This window comes from Dermochelys coriacea, chromosome 15, assembly GCF_009764565.3.
Source record: "Dermochelys coriacea isolate rDerCor1 chromosome 15, rDerCor1.pri.v4, whole genome shotgun sequence".
NCBI lineage: Eukaryota > Metazoa > Chordata > Testudines > Dermochelyidae > Dermochelys > Dermochelys coriacea.
This window is the reverse complement of record NC_050082.1, coordinates 17,103,305-17,128,788: the sequence shown is the minus strand read 5'-3', so window position 1 is coordinate 17,128,788 and position 25,484 is coordinate 17,103,305. Positions and strand designations below refer to the sequence as shown.

At 42.2% G+C, this 25,484-nt stretch overlaps 1 long non-coding RNA gene across 1 annotated transcript; it reads right to left on the bottom strand.

Annotated features, from left to right (window-relative positions):
* Positions 1-1,140: 1,140 nt before the first annotated feature.
* Positions 1,141-21,499, bottom strand: LOC122456813. The gene is made up of 3 exons (XR_006275895.1): positions 21,022-21,499; positions 14,481-14,502; positions 1,141-1,197 (listed from the first exon to the last, which is right to left on the bottom strand). It is a non-coding gene; the product is annotated as an uncharacterized LOC122456813 (long non-coding RNA).
* Positions 21,500-25,484: the final 3,985 nt, after the last annotated feature.

Here is a 25,484-nt window from a genome sequence, read left to right as displayed (position 1 = left end):
CTCTCTTGGGCTAAAGGCTGAGAGAAGGCTGAAATCTGGAGACAGAGCTAGAGGAGCCCGGCAGAAGCTGACATTTTGCAGACATTAAGCTGAGCCCCAGTGGGAAGCTCTGATGAAGAGGAGGAAAGGGATCTGGAGAAGAAGCTTAGGAAGCCGAGGGTGTCAGGGAAGGCTGCTAGAGGCAGGAAAATTCTGGGTACAGAGTGTTAAAAGACAAAGACTACAGGAGATGGTGATTCTCACTGCAACAGGCCTTCTAGGGGGCTCAATACAGAACGGAGACCTGCCAAGAGGTTGGGAGAGGAGGGGCTCTCACGGTAAGGAACCCAAAACAGGGTTCACTAAAATAGTGGGAGTTGAGTGTGGCAACAGGTACTTGAGTAAGGATTTCTTTGAGTGGTATACATTGAATGTCTGGGGTGAGGACCCATGGGTCTTAGTAACACCCAGAAGAGGGGGCAGAAGAAACTGGAATTTTGGATATTGTTTTATGTGGACTTGGAGTTCCCTGAAGGGGAGAGACTGACATGACTGGGCTGGAGGGTCAAGCTGTGGGAAAAGGCAGACCACCCAGCATCAGAGCAAAGGTCAGCAGGGGATGCTAGAGAGGAAAGCTGCTAAGCCACGCTCAGCAATGAGAGGGCACCCCTGTGCTGAGTCCTCTTCTACAGGCACTTAAGTTTGAAAACTTTTGCCTAAATGACATACCAGGTCTCATCTATATTATGGGAATCCACCACATTGGAGGATCTGGTTACAAAAGAATTATGTTGTATGGGACTAAGCATCCTCTGCTCAGGTGGGATTCAGCACTAACAATATTCCTGAGTTGTGTGGCAAACTTTGACTCTGCAGGGCCATCGTGCTATTTAGTAAGACCATTAAGACTCAGTTTGGTCCCATCTATACTGGAGAGACCAGACATTGTTTGAACTGCACCTGGCACTATTTTACTGTAATTCAGTGGCTCGCAACCTTTTCTATCTAGCAATATGAGAAGGGTAGGATGGTCACAACTTCCTGACACCCATATATGATCCCCAGATCGATAGTCTATGATGCAACTCCAGTGGACTGGTCACAGTGGAGCCAGGACCTAAATCAGTGACAGATTTGGAAAAAATACAACTTAGAAGTTACCTGCTCTGTCCACAATACTCCTTATAAGTAACAGGAAAAGCGAAGGGTTACATTTTGCTGCAAAACATAAAATGCATCACTTAGAGTGATCAACAAGATCATTCCTAACTCTATTCAGTGCATTTCAAACACATTGGTGCATTTCAAACACATTGACTGTGGTATTTTAAGCTTTAGCTGCCTATTTGTGTGCCATGTACCACACTCTGTCCCCAGCGTAGCTGTTATTGCCAGCCTTTGCTCGCTTGTGAGATGGGCACCAAAATGTTTGCAGTTGTCAAGAAGACCACTTGCTCATGTGTGCAATGGAAGGTCTGAGCTCATGCTAAAGTGTGCAGTTGCCAAACTTACTGCAGGTCACTACGCAGTGCCATGTTCCCTGTTGATTCTCTCTCTCACACAGGAATCAGTTGCAGATCAAGACAAAGGATTCACCCACGCTCAATTACAGTAATATCAATACCATAGTCCTATTCCCAGACCAAATAACTCCACACAAACAAGAACCGTACATTCAGAGGGGGTTAAGCTTGAGAGTACATATCAGTAACTAAAGAGTGAAAGTAGTTACAGGGATGCTGTAGTTATCCTAAAACTAAGGATTGTAAACCCAGACTTAAGGTTGTGCTTAAAGAACAAAACCCAGACATGTTCAGATAAGAAATGAACAGCTAAGACACCCGGAACCATCATAATGCTACCCTGTGACAGCATCATGCAGTAACCATAGAATTGTGACTAAAGCATTTAGCATTTGTGATCCTAGATTTTTAGATTAAACTGATTTTTAAAGACACCCCTGCGCCCCAATCCCCTGTTTGTGGCATTACTGTACAGCAGTTTCCGTGGTATACCATTGCAGCCCAAAACAGCCAGAGCACACTAGCCAGTTAAACTGGATTTATAGCCACTTTGCCTCACTGGACCACTGAGTGTGACAGCTATCAGCTTGGTCAATGGAAAAGGGACCTTCAGAATTAAAACCATGATCCTCTTCAGCTCAAGCTAAAGAGCCAAAGCGCTCTATTTGGGGCAGTCACAGATTCCCATCCTCTACAGATTGGGCACAAAGAGGACTGGTAACACACATTCACTTGTGAGTTACAGGTGCAAAGCAGGCAGAAAGTGTCTGAAATTTATTTTGCAATTAACTTCCTGGTTTAGAAGGCTGTCTCAACACCAGTCTGCCTATGTAAAGAGGAGGCAGGGAGAACCCAGTCCCAGAGTCCAAATGTCTCTGTGCTTTAAGGATTTCCTTTGAATTCGTGTCTCATTTCCTCCAACAGTGCCATGGGGAGCCTTTCACACACTGACGCTCAAGCTAGTATGCAGGCCTGGAATATTTCTTCAAGAGCAGGGACAGCTGGACCAAGTAATCTATCACTGAGGTCTTGCAGTTGTACCACTGACTTTTTACACCTAACACAACCATGCATGCAAATTAGCTATAGAAGGAGGGCAATTGGTTGAGTTCTCTGATGTCAGAATGGCCAAATGCAAGTTACTTGAGCCTGTCTAGCTGTATATAATCACAGCAGTTACCCCCAAAAGGCAGAAACTTTGAGTCTTGTTTTACATAAAAGGCTTTATCTTATCTGGAGTAACCAGTAACAGGATAACCAGGCTTATCTTATCACTACATATTTATGTCAAGGTTTAAAAGGACTTGAGGCTGTTATGCCACATGGAGCAGAATGCCTACACTGATAAAGCTAGGTTTCAAAGTAGCAGCCGTGTTAGTCTGTATTCGCAAAAAGAAAAGCAGTACTTGTGGCACCTTAGAGACTAACAAATTTATTAGAGCATAAGCTTTCGTGAGCTACAGCTCACTTCATCGGATGCATTTACTGATAAAGCTGCAGTTCTCTGATCTAAACTACACTTTCCTTCTCCCCCAGATACATGTGAGAGATGAGTCAGAAGCATTTCCCCTAACACAGTGGAATCCTGTTCTGGGGTGTCCAGACAAGAGCAGATGGGCAAGGTGCCTAGGTTTTTGGGGATCACCACTGGTTATCTGACAGTCTGAACAAAACTGCAGCAGTCAGAGGCAGACCTGCCCTCAGAGGAAAAAAAAGTCAGAGGGTGACAGGGCTGGCAGAGGCACATCCTGCCTATAATTTATGAGCAGGAGCATGCTAAGTGTATCAGGCTCATAGAGATGCTCAGGGATAAATTATGGCTCAGTCACTGAGCTGTAAGCAGCTGTGGCAAACAAGCAATGGTAGAGGGAAGGCATTCAGCCTGCCTAAGGCATAACTCCAGGAGCACCTGGGGCAGGAGGGTGGTGTGCACTCAGGAAAAGGCATTTACTACAAAATATATGGCATGAACTCCTCCAGCACTGCCTGACTGTCTTTAGCTGGTGGGTAGGGCAGGGCCCCAAACATAACTCCAGCCAACACTAACATATTATCTTTGACCTATTAGCCCTGGCTGCATCACCATCAGGCAACCCTCCCATTCTGCTTTGTGCCCAAAGAAAACACACAGCCACACTACAGACACATCCTGCACAAGGACATTGGTCAGGAGAGAGTCCCTGCACTCAGCCACCAAAATTTGGCCTTTAGTTAATAGGTCTAATCTTGCTGGGGCCTTTTCCTATGTATTTCATTTGGAGCAGCCCCAATGTAGAGGGTCCTGCAGAAGTCAGGACTGTGCCTCTGCAGCATCCACAGTTCCCCAGTTTGTATGAGTGTTTTTATGTAGAGGGGTTATCCATCTCCCTCCACACACTCTTGTTCTTCCATGCTTGTGAGATTCTAGGGCTTGATCCTGAGTAATGCAGGCACAGAATGTTGCACTTGTATATACAAGGCAGAAAGTGATAAGCAAGATAAGGATTAGCAGGGACCCCAGACCTGCATTAACTAGTAGGCAATGCTTAAATGGGAAACATACTTAAGTGGCTTGTTTTGCATGCTGAGGATTGCACTTAAATCCATTCTCTATGCCCCCAACTCTCTTACTTTGCGTTCTTGAAAGCAAGGATGTATGAGATTTACTGCTGCTCAGCACTTAATTTTGCTTGCACCCGTCGGTAGATTCTAGTCACACTTGTGTATCCTACACTAAAAGTAGTCTTTGTTCCCCTCTAAACCCAGTAACACTTGCTGAAAACATAGCTGGCAGTCTGGAGGCAGCTAAAAATTCATGGTTGCTCTAGTGGCTAGCTCACATAGGAGATTAATGAATCTCCTACAGATGCTAGCTACAGTTCTTAATTCTTTAATACAGTGGTAGAGTCTCATGCTGAAGGTAACAAGTTCAAATCCTACTGACACCCCAACCGGAGTCACTTATACTTTCACCAAGGAGGGATGTACAGGACCAAGAGGCCTTAAACTCACTCAAAAGAAACTGACTTGGTTTATTCATTAACGGAGAGAATATCAGCACTGGGAAGGAGAATGACTTTTTCCTTTTGCCTGTGTATTATGGATACCTGGGGAAAGGTTGTTAATGTGGAGATTCAGAATGCATTGTGAACACTTTCTGTGCATTATTGTGAATTAATAAACAGTTTGAATCAAGTCTCCAGTGGGAGCACATGGATCCAAATGAAAGACATGCCAACAGGTATAAAATTATATGAGAGAGAGAGAGACAAGGGCACACTAGATATTTCAAGGGTTTGGATTCAACTAGAACCAATGAGGGGAATTCATTTTTTAAGCAACCATAAACTCTTAGCTGCCTCAGGCTGCCAGCTAATGATCTCGGCAAGTGTTACTGGGTTTAGATTTTAAAAGAAACTCTGACTTAAACAGAGCTTTTGCAGAAATATCATGAGTGACAGCATGTGCTACATCTCCCTTCCGTTCTGAGGCAGTTCATATGCCCAACAGCTACAGCCCAGCACAACTCCTCTGTGCAAAATCACAGGGATTTGTACATTTCCCATAGTCGGTTGGAGTGTGCTTCCACATTTTACCAATTGTGGGGTGGGTTTGTTATTGCCCAACAGTGGTCAGGAAACCAACAGCCCAGCCTAACACATTAGTATTAATTATGCTGAAGTTGTCGGGAAGCTTACTCCAGTGCAATGGGCCAATGCAATGGTCTCTGCACCACCTATGTCTCCATTCACACTCCATGTTAAGGTTTCAAAGTAGCAGCCATGTTAGTCTGTATTTGCAAAAAGAAAAGGAGTACTTGTGGCACCTTAGAGACTAACAAATTTATTTGAGCATAAGCTTTCGTGAGCTACAGCTCACTTCTTCAGATGCATCCAATGAAGTGAGCTGTAGCTCACGAAAGCTTAGGCTCAAATAAATTTGTTAGTCCCTAAGGTGCCACAAGTACTCCTTTTCTTTTTCCATGTTAAGGGTTTAAGTTATGTAGAGGCCCGTGAGCTGGCCCTCTGCCCTAGAAAAAAAAGGTAGCCAGCCAGTCAGGCAGTGGCACAGACAGCTGCAGCGGCACAGGAGCTAGCAAACAGAGCTCTAAACAGGGGAGTTTGTATTGTGCTTGTTTGGGGTTTGCTTTTGCTGGGGGGGGTGGTCTTTTTGGTGTGGCTTGTGTTTCCCAGATTAACAGGATTTAGGTGGGAAGGAGATGACAGATACAGAGGCAGCTGTGGGAGTGACTCCTGTAGTGAAAGACACATTGAGGATGACTGGATGTGGAAGCTGTGGTATGTACATGATCCTGGAGGGGGGAACCGGTAAGAGTTTTTTCTGCATGAAATGCCGTCTGATAGAGCTGATGGAGGAAAAGATCCGAGGTTTGGAGATGCAGGTGGAAAGTCTGGTTGAGTTTAGGAAGGGGTTTGAGCAGATGATGGAGCAAAGATATGAGGTATCTGAAGGGAAAAGCTCAGACTCACGGATGGAAGCAGGGCTGGGGAATTTTGAGGAGAGACTGGGTGAGGAAAGTGGTCAGTGGAAACATGTGACTCAAAGAACCAGGCAGAGAAAAAGACGGGCTAGTGAAGGAGAAATAGAGCTTAGGAACAGGTTTGCAGAGTTGGAAAATGAAGAAGGGGCTCAGCAGGTACTTGTTGAAGGTGGAAGGGTAAGGAAGAAGAGAAGAGAGGCTAGTCCTATAGGAAAAGGGAAAGAGTCAAGGGAGACTACACCAAATATGAGCCCCAGGAGGATACAGGATGGGTTGAAGAGGATTGTAAGGGAAAATAGGAATGGAAAGAACTTGCAGCCAGAGGGAACAGGGGAGAGACTGGAGAATAGCACTGTCACAAGGAAAAGGCAGGTCTATGTGATCGGGGACTCTTTATTGAGAAGAATAGACAGGCCTGTAACTAGAGCTGATCCTGAGAATAGAAGGGTGTGCTGTCTTCCGGGTGCTAAGATACAGGATGTAGACCTGAGGTTGAAAAGGATCCTCAAGGGAGCGGGAAAGAATCCCCTAATTATCCTTCATGTGGGAACAAATGATACAGCCAGATTCTCGCTGGAAAGTATCAAGGGAGACTATGCTAGGCTGGGGAAGACACTTAAGGAAATTGAGGCTCAGGTGATCTTTAGCGGGATCCTTCCTGTTCCTAGAGAAGGGCAACAAAGGTCTGACAAGATTATGACTGTCAACAGATGGCTTAGGCAGTGGTGCTATAAGGAGGGCTTTGGGATGTATGGCCACTGGGAGGCATTCACAGACAGAGGTCAGTTCTCTCGGGATGGACTTCATCTGAGTAGGGAAGGAAATAGACTTCTAGGATCGAGGCTGGCACAACTGATAAAGAGAGCTTTAAACTAGGAATTGGGGGGAGATGGATGGGAGATGTCCAGAAAATCTCCACGCCAGATTTTAGCATTGAGAGGGAAGAAGATGAAGTAAGAAAGGATACAGCCGTGGGTAGGAGAATGTATATAAGGAGCGAGGGCGGCGTGGATACTAGTCTAATAGGTTATACTGGCTGTAGAATGACTGTGCCTAATAGGGTACAAAATGTGAGCGAGGCCAAACAGCAAAAATTAAGATGTTTGTACACCAATGCAAGGAGTCTAGATAACAAAATGGAGGAACTAGAGCTACTGGTGCAGGAAGTGAAACCAGATATTATAGGGATAACAGAAACATGGTGGAATAGTAGTCATGACTGGACTACAGGTATTGAAGGGTATGTGCTGTTTAGGAAAGACAGAAACAAAGGTAAAGGGGGTGGAGTAGCATTGTATATCAATGATGAGTTAGAATGTAAAGAAATAAGAAGCGATGCAATGGATAAGACAGAGTCTGTCTGGGCAAAAATTACATTGGGGAAGAAAACTTGTAAAGCCTCTCCTACGATAGTGCTTGGGGTGTGCTATAGACCTCCGGGATCTAATTTGGATATGGATAGAGCCCTTTTTAATGTCTTTAATCAAGTAAATACTAATGGAAACTGCGTGATCATGGGAGACTTTAACTTCCCAGATATAGACTGGAGGACCAGTGCTAGTAATAATAATAGGGCTCAGATTTTCCTAGATGCGATAGCTGATGGATTCCTTCATCAAGTAGTTGCTGAACCGACTAGAGGGGATGCCATTTTAGATTTAATTTTGGTGAGTAGCGAGGACCTCATAGAAGAAATGGTTGTAGGGGACAATCTTGGCTCAAGTGATCATGAGCTAATTCAGTTCAAACTAAATGGAAGGATTAACAAAAATAAATCTGCAACTAGGGTTTTTGATTTCAAAAGGGCTGACTTTCAAAAATTAAGGAAATTAGTTAGGGAAGTGGATTGGACTGAAGAACTTATGGCTCTAAAGGTAGAGGAGGCCTGCGATTACTTTAAATCAAAACTGCAGAAGATATCGGAAGCCTGTATCCCAAGAAAGGGGAAGAAATTCATAGGAAGGAGTTGTAGACCAAGCTGGATGAGCAAGCATCTTAGAGAGGTGATTATGAAGAAGCAGAAAGCATACAGGGAGTGGAAGATGGGAGGGATCAGCAAGGAAAGCTACCTAATTGAGGTCAGAAGATGTAGGGATAAAGTGAGAGAGGCTAAAAGTCGAGTAGAGTTGGACCTTGCAAAGGGAATTAAAACCAATAGTAAAAGGTTCTATAGCCATATAAATAAGAAGAAAACTAAGAAGGAAGAAGTGGGCCCGCTAAACACTGAGGATGGAGCGGAGGTTAAAGATAATCTAGGCATGGCCCAATATCTAAACAAATACTTTGCCTCAGTCTTTAATAAGGCTAAAGAGGATCTTGGGGATAATGGTAGCATGACAAATGGGAAGGAGGATATAGAGGTAGATATTACCATATCTGAGGTAGAAGCAAAACTGAAACAGCTTAATGGGACTAAATCGGGGGGCCCAGATAATCTTCATCCAAGAATATTAAAGGAATTGGCACCTGAAATTGCAAGCCCATTAGCAAGAATTTTTAATGAATCTGTAAACTCAGGAATAGTACCGAATGATTGGAGAACTGCTAATATAGTTCCTATTTTTAAGAAAGGAAAAAAAAGTGATCCAGGTAACTACAGGCCAGTTAGTTTGACATCTGTAGTATGCAAGGTCCTGGAAAAAATTTTGAAGGAGAAATTAGTTAAGGACATTGAAGTCAATGGTAAATGGGACAAAATACAACATGGTTTTACAAAAGGTAGATCGTGCCAAACCAATCTAATCTCCTTTTTTGAAAAAGTAACAGATTTTTTAGATAAAGGAAATGCAGTGGATCTAATTTACCTAGATTTCAGTAAGGCATTTGATACCGTGCCACATGGGGAATTAGTTAAATTGGAGAAGATGGGGATCAATATGAACATCAGAAGGTGGATAAGGAATTGGTTAAAGGGGAGACTGCAACGGGTCCTACTGAAAGGCGAACTGTCAGGTTGGAGGGAGGTTACCAGTGGAGTTCCTCAGGGATCGGTTTTGGGACCAATCTTTTTGTTACTGACCTTGGCACAAAAAGTGGGAGTGTGCTAATAAAGTTTGCAGATGATACAAAGCTGGGAGGTATTGCCAATTCAGAGAAGGATCGGGATATTATACAGGAGGATCTGGATGACCTTGTAAACTGGAGTAATAGTAATAGGATGAAATTTAATAGTGAGAAGTATAAGGTTATGCATTTAGGGATTAATAACAAGAATTTTAGTTATAAGTTGGGGACGCATCAATTAGAAGTAACGGAAGAGGAGAAGGACCTTGGAGTATTGGTTGATCATAGGATGACTATGAGCTGCCAATGTGATATGGCTGTGAAAAAAGCTAATGCGGTTTTGGGATGCATCAGGAGAGGCATTTCCAGTAGGGATAAGGAGGTTTTAGTACCGTTATACAAGGCACTGGTGAGACCTCACCTAGAATACTGTGTGCAGTTCTGGTCTCCCATGTTTAAAAAGGATGAATTCAAACTGGAGCAGGTACAGAGAAGGGCTACTAGGATGATCCGAGGAATGGAAAACTTGTCTTATGAAAGGAGACTTAAGGAGCTTGGCTTGTTTAGCCTAACTAAAAGAAGGTTGAGGGGAGATATGATTGCTCTCTATAAATATATCAGAGGGATAAATATAGGAGAGGGAGAGGAATTATTTAAGATCAGTACCAATGTGGACACAAGAACAAATGGGTATAAACTGGCCACCAGGAAGTTTAGACTTGAAATCAGACGAAAGTTTTTAACCATCAGAGGAGTGAAGTTTTGGAATAACCTTCCAAGGGAAGCAGTGGGGGCAAAAGATCTATCTGGTTTTAAGATTCTACTCGATAAGTTTATGGAGGAGATGGTATGATGGGATAATGGGATTTTGGTAAGTAATTGATCTTTAAATATTCAGGATAAATAGGCCAAATCCCCTGAGATGGGATATTAGATAGATGGGATCTGATTTACTATAGAAAACTCTTTCCTGGGTATCTGGCTGGTGAATCTTGCCCATGTGCTCAGGGTTTGGCTGATTGCCATGTTTGGGGTCGGGAGGGAGTTTTCCTCCAGGGCAGATTGGAGAGGCCCTGGAGGTTTTTTTGCCTTCCTCTGTAGCATGGGGCATGGTTGACTGGAGGGAGGTTTCTCTGCTCCTTGAAGTTTTGAACCATGATTTGAGGACTTCAATAGCTCAGACATGGGTGAGGTTTTTCATAGGAGTGGGTGGGTGACATTCTGTGGCCTGCGCTGTGCAGGAGGTCGGACTAGATGATCAGAGTGGTCCCTTCTGACCTTAGTATCTATGAATCTATGAATAAATTGCACCCTTAACCCCCAGCATAATATGAATCACAGCACAACAGCCCCTTTTATTTTGCATTCTGGCCTTTTACAGGGGGATCTTTCATGTTGGAGAAAGATTTCAGACACACTAGCCTTATACGTAACACTGCGTGTGTTCATCCACTGACTTGTCTCCCTCACAGCCCAGAGTGGCTAAGTGTGTTTTACATCATTAACTATCTTAATGCAAAATCCTACTGAGACGAGATGCAGATACTTTTTATCTCCACATAGCTACTTGAGGTAAACCCCAGGTGGGGCATATAGGGATGCAAGAGGCCCTAGCATCGTACACACTATTGAGCAATAAGTGAGTTTGATAATGTAACATTTTGTATTTGAATATCATGCAGAAGGGGATCGATTGGGGTAGCTTCTCTGACAACTTAAGCAGAACTGCCCTGACTAGTCAAAGGGCACAAGTATCAATTATCACAACTTAAGACAAGGAGCATACTTAGTATAGGACACACTTGCATGTTCTGCGTGTGACCCTCAAACCTTGGCACTTCATCTGCTCTGCAATTCCAATTAAAATTTGATTGAATTAATCTATTAATAAATGAGTCTCCCCTCCAGTCTCTGTCGACAGTTACTGCAGATACAGCATCCAGCTACCCCTCCTCTTATTGCCCACTTCCTAAAATGAAGTGATCCAACAAGTTTGCAACCTAATGGATGGATTGCACAGAATGAGAATGGCGTGAAAGCAGCATGGCCATATTATGGCTTGGCAAATTTATTTTCTGTAAGCCTTAACTTTGCCCTTCTCATCTTCCATTTTCCTCTGTTATGAAAGCCTCTTCTCCCCTCCCCACCACTTTCTGCCACTCTCTAGGCACCAAGAATAAAAGAAAAGTACTCTCTGGGGTAGAATGTAGAGGTGTGGAAAGGACTTGTAAAATAGTGTGCGCTCGCTCTCTCTCTCTCTCTCTCTCTCTAGCTGCATGTTCTCAAATTTCAATGTGGAATACTCCATCCAGATGTAGATGTCATGATGCATATGTTTCAGCATGCATCTCCGCCATGCTGCCTTGTGTTGGCAGAGCATGATTCCCAACCACACTGCAGGGGAAAGAGAGAGAGAGAGACTGCTGCTACGGTCTTGGGGACCAGAATTGTTTGTTCTATATTTTTTATAAACAATAGGTGGCAATTTTACCAATTAAATGTGCAGGGAAGCAGCATGTTCAGATCAGATGCGCACAGCAGATGCCACAGCATGACTATGCAACACAGAGATGCTGTGTGCTCTTAACCAAGGCAGAATTTTTTCCTAAGGTAAGATTAGATCAGATAGCATAAAGCACCATTCCATTTCCAACATCACCCACAATAGGGAAAGCCTATCCATCCCTACATTTAAACTATGTCTCCATCCTGCAACATTAATTCTGATGGCCTGCTGCTTTGCAGTATTTTATAGGATAAGCTTACTGTTTTAGCAAGTTTGTGTGGTCAGACATGGACACTAGGGGCATTCAGATGCCATGTTGGATGTTCCAAACATGAATAAACGAGCAATGAGGTTCTGCTGAACCCATGGTTTAAAGATTCTAATTGCCAATGTTCATATTTTAGCAGCATAAATAATAAATGTGGCATATTCCCTATTTTCTTTCACCACTGTATTATTAAGACAACAAAGCCATTTCAAAGGTTTGGTTATCATGAGCTAATGGCACTTCTAGGGGATCAGTAACACTTCAGGAGACTACTTGTTCTAAAACAAAAACCCCTCACCACCCAGTGTCATTCTCTATTAGTTAATTTCTGCGAGCGTGTGTGCTCGGAGCTTCCTGCTTCCACATGCCACTTGTAGTGTGGGACAAGTTAAGTGATGCAGCCTCAGGCATAATTAGGTCATGAGGAGCTTCCTGAAGGACAATTTAAGAGAGAGAAAGTGGTCAGCAAATACAGCTTGGCCAATGCATGCACCCTAGGTAGTAATACCATCTGAACACCGTTTGCAGCTCCTTTCCCTCTGTGGCTTCAAGGCTATCTTTGAAGAGTGCTCCCCTAGAACAGGAAGGAATGGGGACTGGGCTCTGCCATGCGGAGAGTTGCAAACCCTGCACCTGAAAGGCCTCCATCTCCATACAAACAACCCAGAGAAACATCATTTACAATAAGGGGAAGGTGACTTTGAAAGAACCGTCAGCCTGCCTGGAAGCATCACTGGATGAGATTTTAAATGCATGTTGACAGAGGAACAGGCTGTGAAGATAGGCTTGCTGCCTGCCACAACAGATGACTTGAGAACATTCTCCATGCACACTTCTTTGTGGGGTATTCTCCCCCCTTTGCCAGCTGCCAATCTCAATGATGACATGACATTATTGGGATGTATGTTTGATTTATTATCCGCTGGGGCATTAAGACAGACCTATTTAACACATCAAAACAGCAGCATTATCAAACAGACCTTCATTTAAGGTTAGTATGCACCGAGGAGAGACTGCCTTATCTTTCATCTCCTGTTTATTTTGGTACTGCAGCAGTGGGTTCTTTAACTAATACTGTCTCTATCAGTTATCAATGCAATAATGAATGGGGAGGATGCCAAGACACACTAAGCTGTAGCACAGTTTAATCCACACATTGGGGTAGCATGGAAGGGGAGCTGTGAGAATGGGGACCTTTGACGGAAACGCTCTCCTCCCTGTCTGTCTGTCTACCAGGAATGCTAAACTGTAACTCTGAATAAAGGAGATTTTCAAGTCCATATCTTACAAATTCTTGTGCAGCATGCAATAGAATGCACAAGGGGGTTATGCTCCAGCGCAATATTTGTGGGTGGGTGCAAAAAAAAAAAAAAAGTTACTAATTAGACATGGTCATTAGTATCTATCACAGGTTTCAGAGTAGCAGCCGCGTTAGTCTGTATTCGCAAAAAGAAAAAGGAGTAATTGTTGCACCTTAGAGACTAACAAATTTATTAGAGCATAAGCTTTCGTGAGCTACAGCTCACTTCATCGGATGCATTTGGTGGAAAAAACAGAGGAGAGATTTATATACACACACACAGAGAACATGAAACAATGGGTTTATCATACACACTGTCTTACTGTCTTGTATGATTGTATGATTACTTGTAAGACAGTGTGTATGATAAACCCATTGTTTCATGTTCTCTGTGTGTGTGTGTGTGTATATATAAATCTCTCCTCTGTTTTTTCCACCAAATGCATCCGATGAAGTGAGCTGTAGCTCACGAAAGCTTATGCTCTAATAAATTTGTTAGTCTCTAAGGTGCCACAAGTACTCCTTTTCTTATTAGTATCTATGAATCTACAATGACTATTAATGAATTCCAAGTGCCTTACATTCCTGCTGGGTAAAAATAGAGGGGGAATTTGTGAGGGTCAGAGAATAGAAATATCCCAAGGCAACTTGGGCTCAAACAAGAACATCATGCCAATACATTAGCTATGCATTCCCATCTTTGGCTTATCTCTCACTTCTAGACTGATCTAAACCCACTGAATCAATGGGTGGCTTTAATGGGCAGTGGATCAAGCCACTACAGATCACCTAGCAGCAGTCTTATTACTATGAGATCTTGTCCCCTTGAGCTTCCAGTCCTCTCCCTCCTCCCCCAGCACTGTGTGTGGAAAAAAAATACACCCCTGCCCCCCGAATGACAAAAAATGTAATGACAAAAAGCACTGGTGTGGACAGCGCTTCATTTGCAGGAAATGCTTTCCCAGCAATGAGGCTATTACCCCCTCATTCGGGTTGGTTTTATTTTGTTTCTGGGACAAAGAGCGGCCACACAACTCACCTTCAGGTGCACAGTGTAGATGTAGCCCTAGACTTCAGCCCCACCACTTCCTCAAGAGGTGTTGTGCACTACTAACCACTAGGAAGCTAGGATTGAAGGGATTTTGTGCAAAATGCAAGAGGATGTCATGGGAACCCTTTTTTTGTGCATCTTCAAACACTCATTCCTACCCCCACAGGTTTCATGTACAGATAAGCTCCAGGATACAAAGCTAAATTCACTTAAAGCTCATTTAATCCAATTTTCAATGTGTAATTGTAAGTCACAGAAGTTTTTGCAAAGTTATGCTTCAAAATCAAATCTACTTGCCCTTTCACGGGCATATTCACAGTGCTAGGGGCATGGATTTAACAGCACAAAATTTAACAAATATTCTCCTTACCATGCAGTTGAATCCTGGAGAACTAGGGAGGAGAAAGGAAACAAAAAAAATGGAAGAAAAGTAAATATGGTACAGCTCTTCAAACAGGAAAGTGTGACTGGGAGTTACCATAATAACTCCTCTCTTTTGTAAAATGAGAGAGAGAAATCACATAACCACAATTGATAAAAACCATATGGGTTTTTACAGCACATAACAACATTAATTCAATTTGCTTGGATATGCGCACATAATCCACATAAAAGAATGTTGGAAGAACTGTAAACAAAGGACATGTTAAAAGGCGAGTAGGTGTCCAACAATGTATCCTGAGGATCAGCATTTGGCTTGCTCCTAGTTTTCATGTATGTTCTACCATAAGGGGTAAACCAGGATAGTGATGAAATTTGCAGATAATACTGAATTGGGACCCTTTTGAATACATCAGAGGAATACTACAAAACAACCATGAGAGCTTAGAATTATGGGCACAAAACAACAATGAGCTTCAGCATGGAAAAACTGCAAGCTAGTGCATCTGGAGGAAAATTATCCAAAACACAGATGTTCAACTAGAGGGAGAAATCTGGAAGGCAGTAACTAAAGGAGATCAGGACATGAGTGGACAGCAAATGATACACGAGTCCCCAGTGTAATAGGGCCGCTGGAAAGACAAGTACACGATGTTGGGCTGCATGTTCCTTTTCTATACAGCTTTGGTATGAGCTCTTGCTAGTAAACTATAGCTAGTTCTGGGCACTTCCTTACCAGGATGATATAGATAAACTGGAGGGAGTTCTAAGAAGTGAAACAAAATTATTATGGGGCTGCAAAGATTAGCTCATTGGGGAAAGAGGAAGACAGCAAAGCATAGTGTGTACAATTTGGCTAAGTGAAAACTAAAGGAAGGGGAAGATGGGGCTGTTAAAAAAAAAAAAAAAGTTTAAGATATTTACAGGCCTAAGTGAGAGGTATTATTTTGGGTGCTATAGATTACTTTAATTGGCATAAACTAGATGCAATTAAAAAAGGAAACTTTAATTTGAATGGCAGGTATATTGCCTAGCTATAAGCTCTACTAGGCTCTAGAATATTTTTTTTTTTCAACAGCAGTAGTGAGTCCCTGTGTTTAGGAGTTTTAAAACTGAACTAAAATCAGATCTATGTAATGATCTGTATTGGAAAGGGCCAATGGACTAGATGGCCTAGGTCTAGTCTTATCATTAATCCTAGAAGGCTTTTCAAAATCTGGTCACACTATCTACCCAAGACTTACCTGTCTGCCAATTTTTGGGACAGACAGACAAATGCCTGTGCCAAGATAAAAGATATAAGAAATTTAGCACCCTAAAGGGCCCATTTTTAAAATTAATTTTAACCAAAGCTAATTAACAGATTTGACTTGTAAATTCTCAACGTTTCTTCACACTCAGTCCGTGAATCATAGAATCTCAGGGTTGGAAGAGACCTCAGGAGGTCATCTAGTCCAAACCCCTGTTCAAAGCAGGACCAACCCCAACTAAATCATCCCAGTGCTGTAATTCTGGAGAACAGATGATCTGTTCGTCATACAAAGTGATTGAATTCCTGACTGTTGCCTCCATAACTATGCTATGAGCAAAAATCACCTGCCTGCACCACACCTAGCACAGTTTGGACACTAGCACAATGTAAACAAGTTTCATTGTATACAAATGAGTTTTCCTGGCCTGCACCATCTCCACTGCCTGCTGCAGCTCTCCAGCAGTTGGAGGTTTCGATTGCAAGCAGATGTGCCACTCTTATGTTCTTCATTTACTGGAATGTGTGTTATAACTCATTGTTAAGACACATCAGTCCAGTTGTCAGGCTGGAGGCTGCAGCTTTATTTTCCAAAGATCAGTGAAATCCAATTTGAAAAGAAAGGCGAATTCTGCAGTTGTTAGAGAGGTGTGATAATGAAAGCCACTGGAGAGATGGCTTTGGTTTTTCTTTTCACATTTTATCTATAAAACAGCCAGAGGGCTTACAAAGAGTTTACAAGAGTGCGGGTGGAGGGAGTTGGGGGGGGGGAGGCTAAGCTTAAAGATAACAGCAGCAATGCACAAACCACTAACTGAAATCTCCAAGCTATCTGCTTGTGCCAACCTTTCTGAGACAGAATTATCATTTTCAAGTGCTGCTAAAGAGCAACAGTGCCATCTAGTGCTGAAGGAGCAAACTGAAGCCTTGATCAATCATGCCCTGCAACCAGCTCTTCCAGCCTGAGAACAACTCCATAGTCTTTACTTCACAACTATGTCAACATCTGGCCTCTGAACTAAGCTCTATTCAAACATCCAAATGAAAATGAGACAGAAGAAACAGCTCAAATCCCATAGTGTAGAGAGGAACCTAATCTCTGGGCTAAAGCCAAGGTTTTAATGCAGTTATGAGGTTAGGTACCCATTTACACTAAAGTAGCTTACCTAGGTCAGTCAACAACCATGCAGTAGCTTGGTTCCCCTAATTTAGGTATATATTGTACCTTAGGCACACGCAATAAAAGCAACTTTTTGGGATCTCACAACTTAAGAATCTCCTCTGACTTCAAAATTCACAAGTTCCTTCTACCACAACAGTACCAGAGGAAGAAGAAATCTTGCCCTGACTTGTACAAACCACAGCAATGCTGACTGAAACATGAAATACCCCAGAGTCCCTTCTGGAAGTATCTATCACAAACTCCAGGGACACTAGGCCCTTGGGTAATTTGCTTTGTATGAGCTTCTAAAATAATTACTAATGACCAGCTCCAAAAAGGTCTAACCTGTTGTTACTGTTCCCCAATGAATTATTAAAAAAGATCTAATATTTATATAGTGCCTTAGAGCTTTGAGAACTACCATCTGTACCTACATGGCTGGCAGCCTATGTGCTGTTATGTCTGATATACTAAGCAAGGTGAATACTTGGGTAAGAGACTTAAGGAATATCTAGGTGCAGCAAGAGTTTTTGATAATCCCTTAAAAAGAAAAGGAGTACTTGTGGAACCTTAGAGACTAACAAATTTATTTGAGCATAAGCTTTCGTGAGCTACAGCTCACTTCATCGGATGCCTACAGTGGAAAATAGAGTGGGGAGATTTATATACACAGAGAACATGAAACAATGGGTGTTACCATACACACTGTAACAAGAGTGATCAGGTAAGGTGAGCTATTACCATCAGGAGAGCAGGGGCGGGGGGGGAGAGGGGAACCTTTTGTAGTGATAATCAAGGTGGGCCATTTCCAGCAGTTGACAAGATGGTCTGTGGGGGATGGGGAGAGAAATAAACATGGGGAAATAGTTTTACTTTGTGTAATGACACATCCATTCCCAGTCTTTATTCAACCCTAAGTGAATTGTATCCAGTTTGCAAATTAATTCCAATTCAGCAGTCTCTCCTTAGAGTCTGTTTTTGAAGTTTTTTTGTTGAAGAATTGCCACTTTTAGGTCTGTAATCGAGTGACCAAAGAGAATGAAGTGTTCTCCAACTGGTTTTTGAATGTTATAATTTTTAATGTCTGATTTGTGTCCGTTTATCCTTTTACGTAGAGACTGTCCAGTTTGACCAATGTACATGGCAGAGGGGCATTGCTGACACATATCACATTGGTAGATGTGCATGTGAACAAGCCTCTGATAGTGTGGCTGATGTGATTAGGCCCTATGATGGTGTCCCCTGAATAGATATGTGTACACAGTTGGCAATGGGCTTTGTTGCAAGGATAGGTTCCTGAGTTAGTGGTTCTGTTGTGTGGTGTATGGTTGCTGGTGAATATTTGCTTCAGGTTGGGGGCTGTCTGTAAGCAAGAACTGGCCTGTCTCCCAAGATCTGTGAGAGCGATGGGTCGTCCTTCAGGATAGGTTGTAGATCCTTGATGATGCGTTGGGGAAGTTTTAGTTGGGGGCTGAAGGTGATGGCTAGTGGCGTTCTGTTATTTTCTTTGTTGGTCCTGTCCTGTAGTAGGTAACTTCTGGGTAATCCCTTGACATTCTCAGTAAGAATCAGAATCTTACTATGCTGGTCAGATTCCAGATCAGTTAATTCCAGCCTGGCTAAATACAATTTGCCTGAGGAAAGAGGGCAAATGGAATTTTGCAAAGATGAGTTAATTGCTTTCTGCCTACCTAAGTTTCCTTTGTAATTCCCAACTAAATACAGATTTCTGATATTCTGTCCCTGAGAATATTGTATTATATTTAGACTTGGAAAGATTAGATTTTTAGTTATCAGTAATTGTGGTGAAATCAACATTCATCAATTCACATCAACCAATAAAAAATAGTTCCATTGATAACAGAAATTTACAAATTGGCAAAGTAAGAAAAATGCTGCTTGAGAACTTGGAGTTTGAATTAAAGCTAAAATTGACATGACAGTCCGTGTTTGTTATAAAACTAACTTTTTGAATCTCAGCATCTACTCATTAAATAATTCTGACCCTTCCATAATTTCCTCAACTGTAAAAATTTAAACTGATAATCTAAAAAATGCTTAACACCCATAATTTTGCACAACTGTGAAAACTTAAACTTAATTAATATTGATTTATCTATCACAAAGATATAAAAAACTGGATTCTGCCAAGCCTAGTTATATTGCTGGGCAGTCTTGAACAGTTGTTACCTTCCTCCCCAGATTGACAACATTACACTAGTGATGACATGATCCAGATGTATAGATTGTATATGTAAAGGCTTTTGACATAATAGATACTGTAGCTTTATAGAAGGACCCATACTAACAAATGCTTTTCAAGTCCTTTCAAAGGACTTCCAACCAGTACAAAGTGTACCGAGTATTATTATTTGTATTAAAGTAGCGCCTAGAAGCCTCAAGTGAGATCAGGAACCCCATTGTGCTTGGCACTGTACATATACTTATCAAGAGACAATCCTTGTTTCAAAGAGTTTACAATCTAATTAGTGAAAGACCAAGAGTGGGAGGGGAAACAGAGGCATAGGCAGGTGAAGTGATTTGCCCAAGGTCTCTCAGCAATTCAGCTTTCCTGACTCCCACCCTATCTACTACCAGAAAGTCAAGGCTACTCCATTTATAATACTTCTTGTCAGTACTCATTGGACTAACTATATGCTGCTAACATTTTAACAAAAGGGCTCCCAGAAAAGTGTTTCCTTCATAGCTACACAAGCCCATTGATAACCCCCTTGTATCATTGGAGTGTCCACTTGCAAAAGAAAGATGAGAGATAGGAGGATCTATTCGTTTTGTTTTCCATTTGAACAAAACCACTTTCTCACAGCTGTAACTGAGGAAAGATGCAACACTACTTGGTAAAGAAACTGATAATATATGCACTTGCCTGGAAATGTTAATATTTTATAAAACTTTACTGAGCAGAATGAAAATGCAGCATGGTATTCAGCTTGTACCATATGAAGTGTAAATCTTCGCCATCTTTCACAGTGGTCCTTTACACAAACACCATGGTCATCAATTTATTCATATTTATAAAGAAAAACACCCCCCATTTCTCAAGTCTCTAGGTATATTTACATTTAAAATAAAATAAATTGCTGGCAGCAAATCCCAATCTGCAATCTATAGATATTAGACAAACTCAAACAAGAAATCTCCACCAATCATAATCAGAAGGTTCTCCCCTGAATCCTCAGTCACCCAAAAACCTGAAATAAACAGATTCTAAAAGGTCAGATTCTGACTCTAATGTACTAAACAAGGGGAGTTTACATGTACATCAAGGAGATGATTCAGACTTCTATAATTGGAGCTGAAAGAGCATCTCAGCTGCAGTTCAGCCCTTAAATTCCTGCTGCCTGGCAGGATGGAGTCCATTGAATTAGATTCCCTGTAATAAGCAACATCCTTTTACTAAGACAGGGGCCAGGACATTATCTTAGTCATTAGAGCAACTGTATTCACATATATCCATATCTCAGTGAAATCTATTTGGTGTAGACCTGCTGTGACGTAACAGGAGCTGCACCTATTTTTTGAAAAGAGATAGGTTTTAGTTTTAGCATTACTTTCACATCTTGTAGAAAAGATTTCAACTTACCTACAAGAGTTTAAGCCCAGACACTATGCTCCACAACATGGATCAAATTCTTCCCCATGTAACCCCATAGATTTACACTGGGGATGAATTTGGCCCATTAAGTTCCTGATTTTTGTGGTGAATGCAGAAGGCCTATTGACTAGTGCTGTGCAGAACATAGTAACATTCAGCCAAGCACACAAGCCAGTGAACGTCTGTTCTCTAGTTACCAGTCTCTTCAGCATTTGCCCCACAGAAAATCTCAGCACCTAAACTACTATGGGATATTTCTGCAACTACACAGAAAGCAGAGCCTAAGGCAATGAGAATTTTCTGCAGTAAGAGCATCTCTAAACTGATCATTCATATTCCACAGAAAGCTTATCAAAGGCATTTTATCCACCTGAATGTATGCGAGCCCCTGTCCTCCCCTCCCCTTCCATCTTTTGTAACCCATCCCATGGTGTACTGTACTTTCTACTGGTTTAATTAATATATCATCAGTAAATTTACTATTAACAGTTTAAAAAACTTACTATGTCTCCATAGCATGTGGTTCCTTTGTTCTTTCTGGTGACTGCATATGTTGGAGTATCTCTTCTGCCTTCTTTTTCTACCACTTGGTTATTTTCTTGTATCACTCTTCCATCTTTCTGGCCCTTTCTTTTTCCTCACTGGGATTTTTTAAAAATCCCAAATCTTTTCCTCTTCCCCTTTCTTTTCTTCCTCTCTTTTTTTTTTCCACACCATTCACACTCTCTTCCCCCACACACTTATGCAATTGTTCAGACTTTCTTTCCAATGTTTCCCCTAAGGCATGCACCTCCATTCCCTTGACCCATCCCCCATACATGCCCACTCAAACTCATTTGTTCCCTCTAGATATGCACTCAAAGGTGACCACTATGGAAAATGAAGGTTTCTTTTTTTCTTTTCTGGATTTTCAAAGGTTCTCAATACCTGATTCAGAGAAAGTACTTGAATCCATATCTCCTATCCCATTTCTCTTTCTGAAGAAGAATTGATTTGGTCTCCATTCTGGGTACACTGAAATTGCATTCAGCTGGCTCTGCTTGATCTAGCTGCAGCCTCGGCAAAACCAGCTTAGTCCAATTAGCTATTTACCAGGGACTCAGTTGGTGGTAGGAAGCTGCTGCAGGGAGGGATGTGATATTGGGCAGTGTCTGCTCAGAAAATAGAGAGAAAATGAAAACATGAATGTTTATATATGCTAGGCTGGACCTTAATGTAAGCAGAGGAGAAAACTGCCTCAGGGAAAGGAATTTGTATGCTTTTGCCACCCGAGGTTGTAGCATAGCTTGCCTGTAAGGGAGGATTCTCTTTATGGTGTCAGGGAGATGAAGGATTGCTATATGAAAAGTACAGGAGAATGCTTACACCTTCTATAGTGTTTACTTCCTGGCACAAAATTCTGTGTTTGTAGGGCCCTTGGCATGATTATTACTGAGATATGGGACAAAATGTGCTTTATGCTGCTGATATACAGGTCATGATGTTAGGTGCTAAATGAATGAGGGATGCGCAGTTCCCTAAAGTTTTGTTGGTGTTTCCTGAACTACTGTGTAAGTTGCTGTGAAACTGAGTTAGAATTTGTGCCTACCCAGCCCATCTCTGAGAGAAATGTGGGCTGGGAAATGCAGTCCAGTTTAGCAGTCATTTTGATAGATTCTGTGATGATGCATGAAGAGGAGGCATCTTGGGCTGTAGAACTAGTCTAGTATAGCTGCTAGTACTCGCGTTTGAAGCAGGAAGAAGTGCTAAATAACTGTGTGGATTGGAAAGCCTGCATCCCCCGCTTAAAACCCTGGTCTATATTATTAATCTACTCTGTATACTTTACAGAAATAAAGTCTGAACTTTTCCAGCCAAGCACATTTGCTGTTAACAACTTTGCCAAGTAATGCTTGAGTAAGGTTATACAAAAGCCATTTTGCTTAAATGGGGAGAGAAGCCACTTATGTTTGTCCTGGTAGGAAGTATAAGTAACCTCAGCTGTACTAAAATAACAGAAAGAAAAGGAGTACTTGTGGCACCTTAGACTAACAAATTTATTTGAGCATAAGCTTTCGTGAGCTACAGCTCACTCCGTCCGATGAAGTGAGCTGTAGCTCACGAAAGCTTATGCTCAAATAAATTTGTTGGTCTCTAAGGTACCATAAGTACTCCTTTTCTTTTTGCGAATACAGACTAACACGGCTGCTACTCTGAAAGCTAAAATAACAGAATATATGTATAATACTTCATTTAAAAAAAACTGTTAAAAGGACATTAATGTTGCAAAGTCAGGGGTTCAGGTGAGGAACATCTGGAATTAAGGTTGCCAAGGCAACTTTGATTCAGCCCCCTTGTGTGCATACATTGTGATAGTGTATCACATACTGTTTTTTTCCGTGCCAGGGGCCTGTTATATGCTAATGCCCTAGCTCCCCCCTGAGCCTTGCATTTGAGTTGATGACCCCATATGTTCCAAATGAGCATTGAATGTGATGGGTCAGAAAGAGAGAGACAGACACACACACTAGGTCCTGTGTGGTTTGTAGGTAGTAACGGGCAGCCAGCACAGAGCACAGGTGTAATAAATTTTCCTGGCCTACTCAAGAAACAGGGAGATGCATTCTGTATTTGCTGAGCAGGTTTCTAAATGCTAGTAGTTGGTCACTTATAGCAAAGTGAATCTCAATGGATCTCTCTGTGTATCCTACTTTTACCATTTCTCTAGGTGTGGAAGAATATTCCTGTCATAAGTCCCTGCTAAATTGGAACACTGGCATATTCTACACTGGCCCTCAGAGTTCCTGCTCTTCACATGCAGGCCTAAAATTTACCTGGCATCCTTGATCATTTTAAGAGCAGTTACTGTCAAGTATGAGTTTGTGTCTCCCCACCCCACCCCACCCAGCTGTGTCACTGACCATAACTAAACAAAGAAGGGTCGCTTAGCATGATCTTGCCCTGCCTCATGTGATTTAAGAAAAGTAGATACAGTGATCTAAAGTACAAGGGAATGAGAATGTGAAAATCCAGATTAAGTTCTGGAGAAAAGATACTCTGCCTTTAAGTGAAAGTGACTTTTTATCTCTGTCTTTCTGCAGATACTATATTAGAGAGGCTGACATAAGATATCCCCAGAGGCCCAAATCCAATTTTAAATCAAACGTAAAAGACTATCTTGTGAAGGCCAAGAATGAATTGGTTCTGCCAAAAGAAAAATTAGCACAGACACACAAGTTTATTTCCAGCCAATCTCTTAAAATAACTGCCTTTTTGTTTAATCATCCTGATCTGATTTTTAAGCTTAGTAAGAATTCAGAGCCTGAAATGACCAGTCTGTTCCAGGACCACATCTATCTGTAAACCTGTTGCACACAGTGACTCCTAGCCACGATTACTTTAGTTAGCATTGAGATGGGCCATTCCTTGACCTCTTTAATTTGTATTCTCTGAGAATACTTTAACCATAGGCGCCAACTTCTGCTCCTGCCGGTGGGTGCTCGACCCCTCTCTTCCCCTGGCCCCGCCCCAACTCCACCCCCACCCCCATTCCAACCTCTTCCCCAAAGTCCCTGCCCCAAATCTGCCCCCTCCCTGCCCCTATTCCGACTCCTTCCCCAAATCCCCACCCCGGCCCTGCCTCTTTCCCACCTCCTCCCCTAAGTGCACCACATCCCCGCTCCTCCCCCCTCCCTCCCTCCCAGCACGCTGTCAAACAGCTGTTTGGTGGTGTGAAGTGCTGGGAGGTAGGCAGAGGAGCGGGGACGCGGCACGCTTAGGGGAGGAGGAGGTGAGGCGGGACAGGGCAGGGAGGGAGGGGAACTTGACTGCTGGTAGGTCCAGAGCATCCACTAATTTTTCCCTGTGGGTCTCCAGCCCTGGAGCACCCACGGAGTCAGCACCTATGGCTTTAACCCTAATCCAAATACAAAAATGTATAGGCTAAACAATGATGTGTCTCCTGCGTTCCCTTCCATTCTCATCTTTCAGAAACTGCAGCAGTTTTGCTTCTTGGGTATCATGTTACTTCAACACACAAGAAGTACTCATGCTATAGCTATTGACCACATGCTACCACTGGAGAAAGGTCAAGGTTAAGTCTATTATTACACCTCAGCACATACTGCCATGAGATGACCAACAAAGCTGTCTGTTAAAGATATTGATATAATATCCTAATCTTCAATGCTTCATACTTCTGGCCTCATCGCATTTCAAATTACCTACATTCAACAGACATGGACAAGTAACACATGAAGATGTTGAGTTAACCTCAGGTGCTTTATTATTACCTAAGCTGCTTTGGTAGCTATTAGTACCGAATTTGGTGGAATTCCAGCAAATTCATTGGCAGGATAAATCTCTGTAAGCTATTTAAAGTGATATAGTGATACATTTTCTGAGGCTTTATAATAAACTTATTCCAAGTCAGTGTCACCAATATCACCAATATATTTCCCGCAGACAAAGGCCAGGTTTAAAAACCTCATTCCCTGATTCCTCCTATCTAAATACTTTTTATTTTCTTAAAGATCCTCTGCTTCCTTTTTAGAGCCATGTAGATGCCCCATCTACTCCCTCCGTGTGTCACTTTATACTCCCACAAACCTGTGCTGTCACCATAATTCTTCTGGGCAAGGAAGAGTGATTGGGACTCCTTTAAAGCTCATCAACAGCTCTTTAATGTCAGAGGAAGTGTTGGTAAGAAATGTAGAGCAATCCTACCCCCCCACTATCAGCTGAGTTCCATGGCACTTCTAGCCCTAGTTGTTGTTTATGCGAGTGACATAGGTAAGATTATGCTTCACAGATGCAGGACAACATACTGAGAGTCACATACTCACCCTAACTATGTAGTGTTTCTGACAGATTTCCTTGTGGTAAACACCATACAGAACCCAAATAAATAGGGCATTCAAGCTATATCACAGCTTCTCCTCTTTCCACTGTCTCAGGAGCTCCCACTAACCTAATATTTTTAAACCAT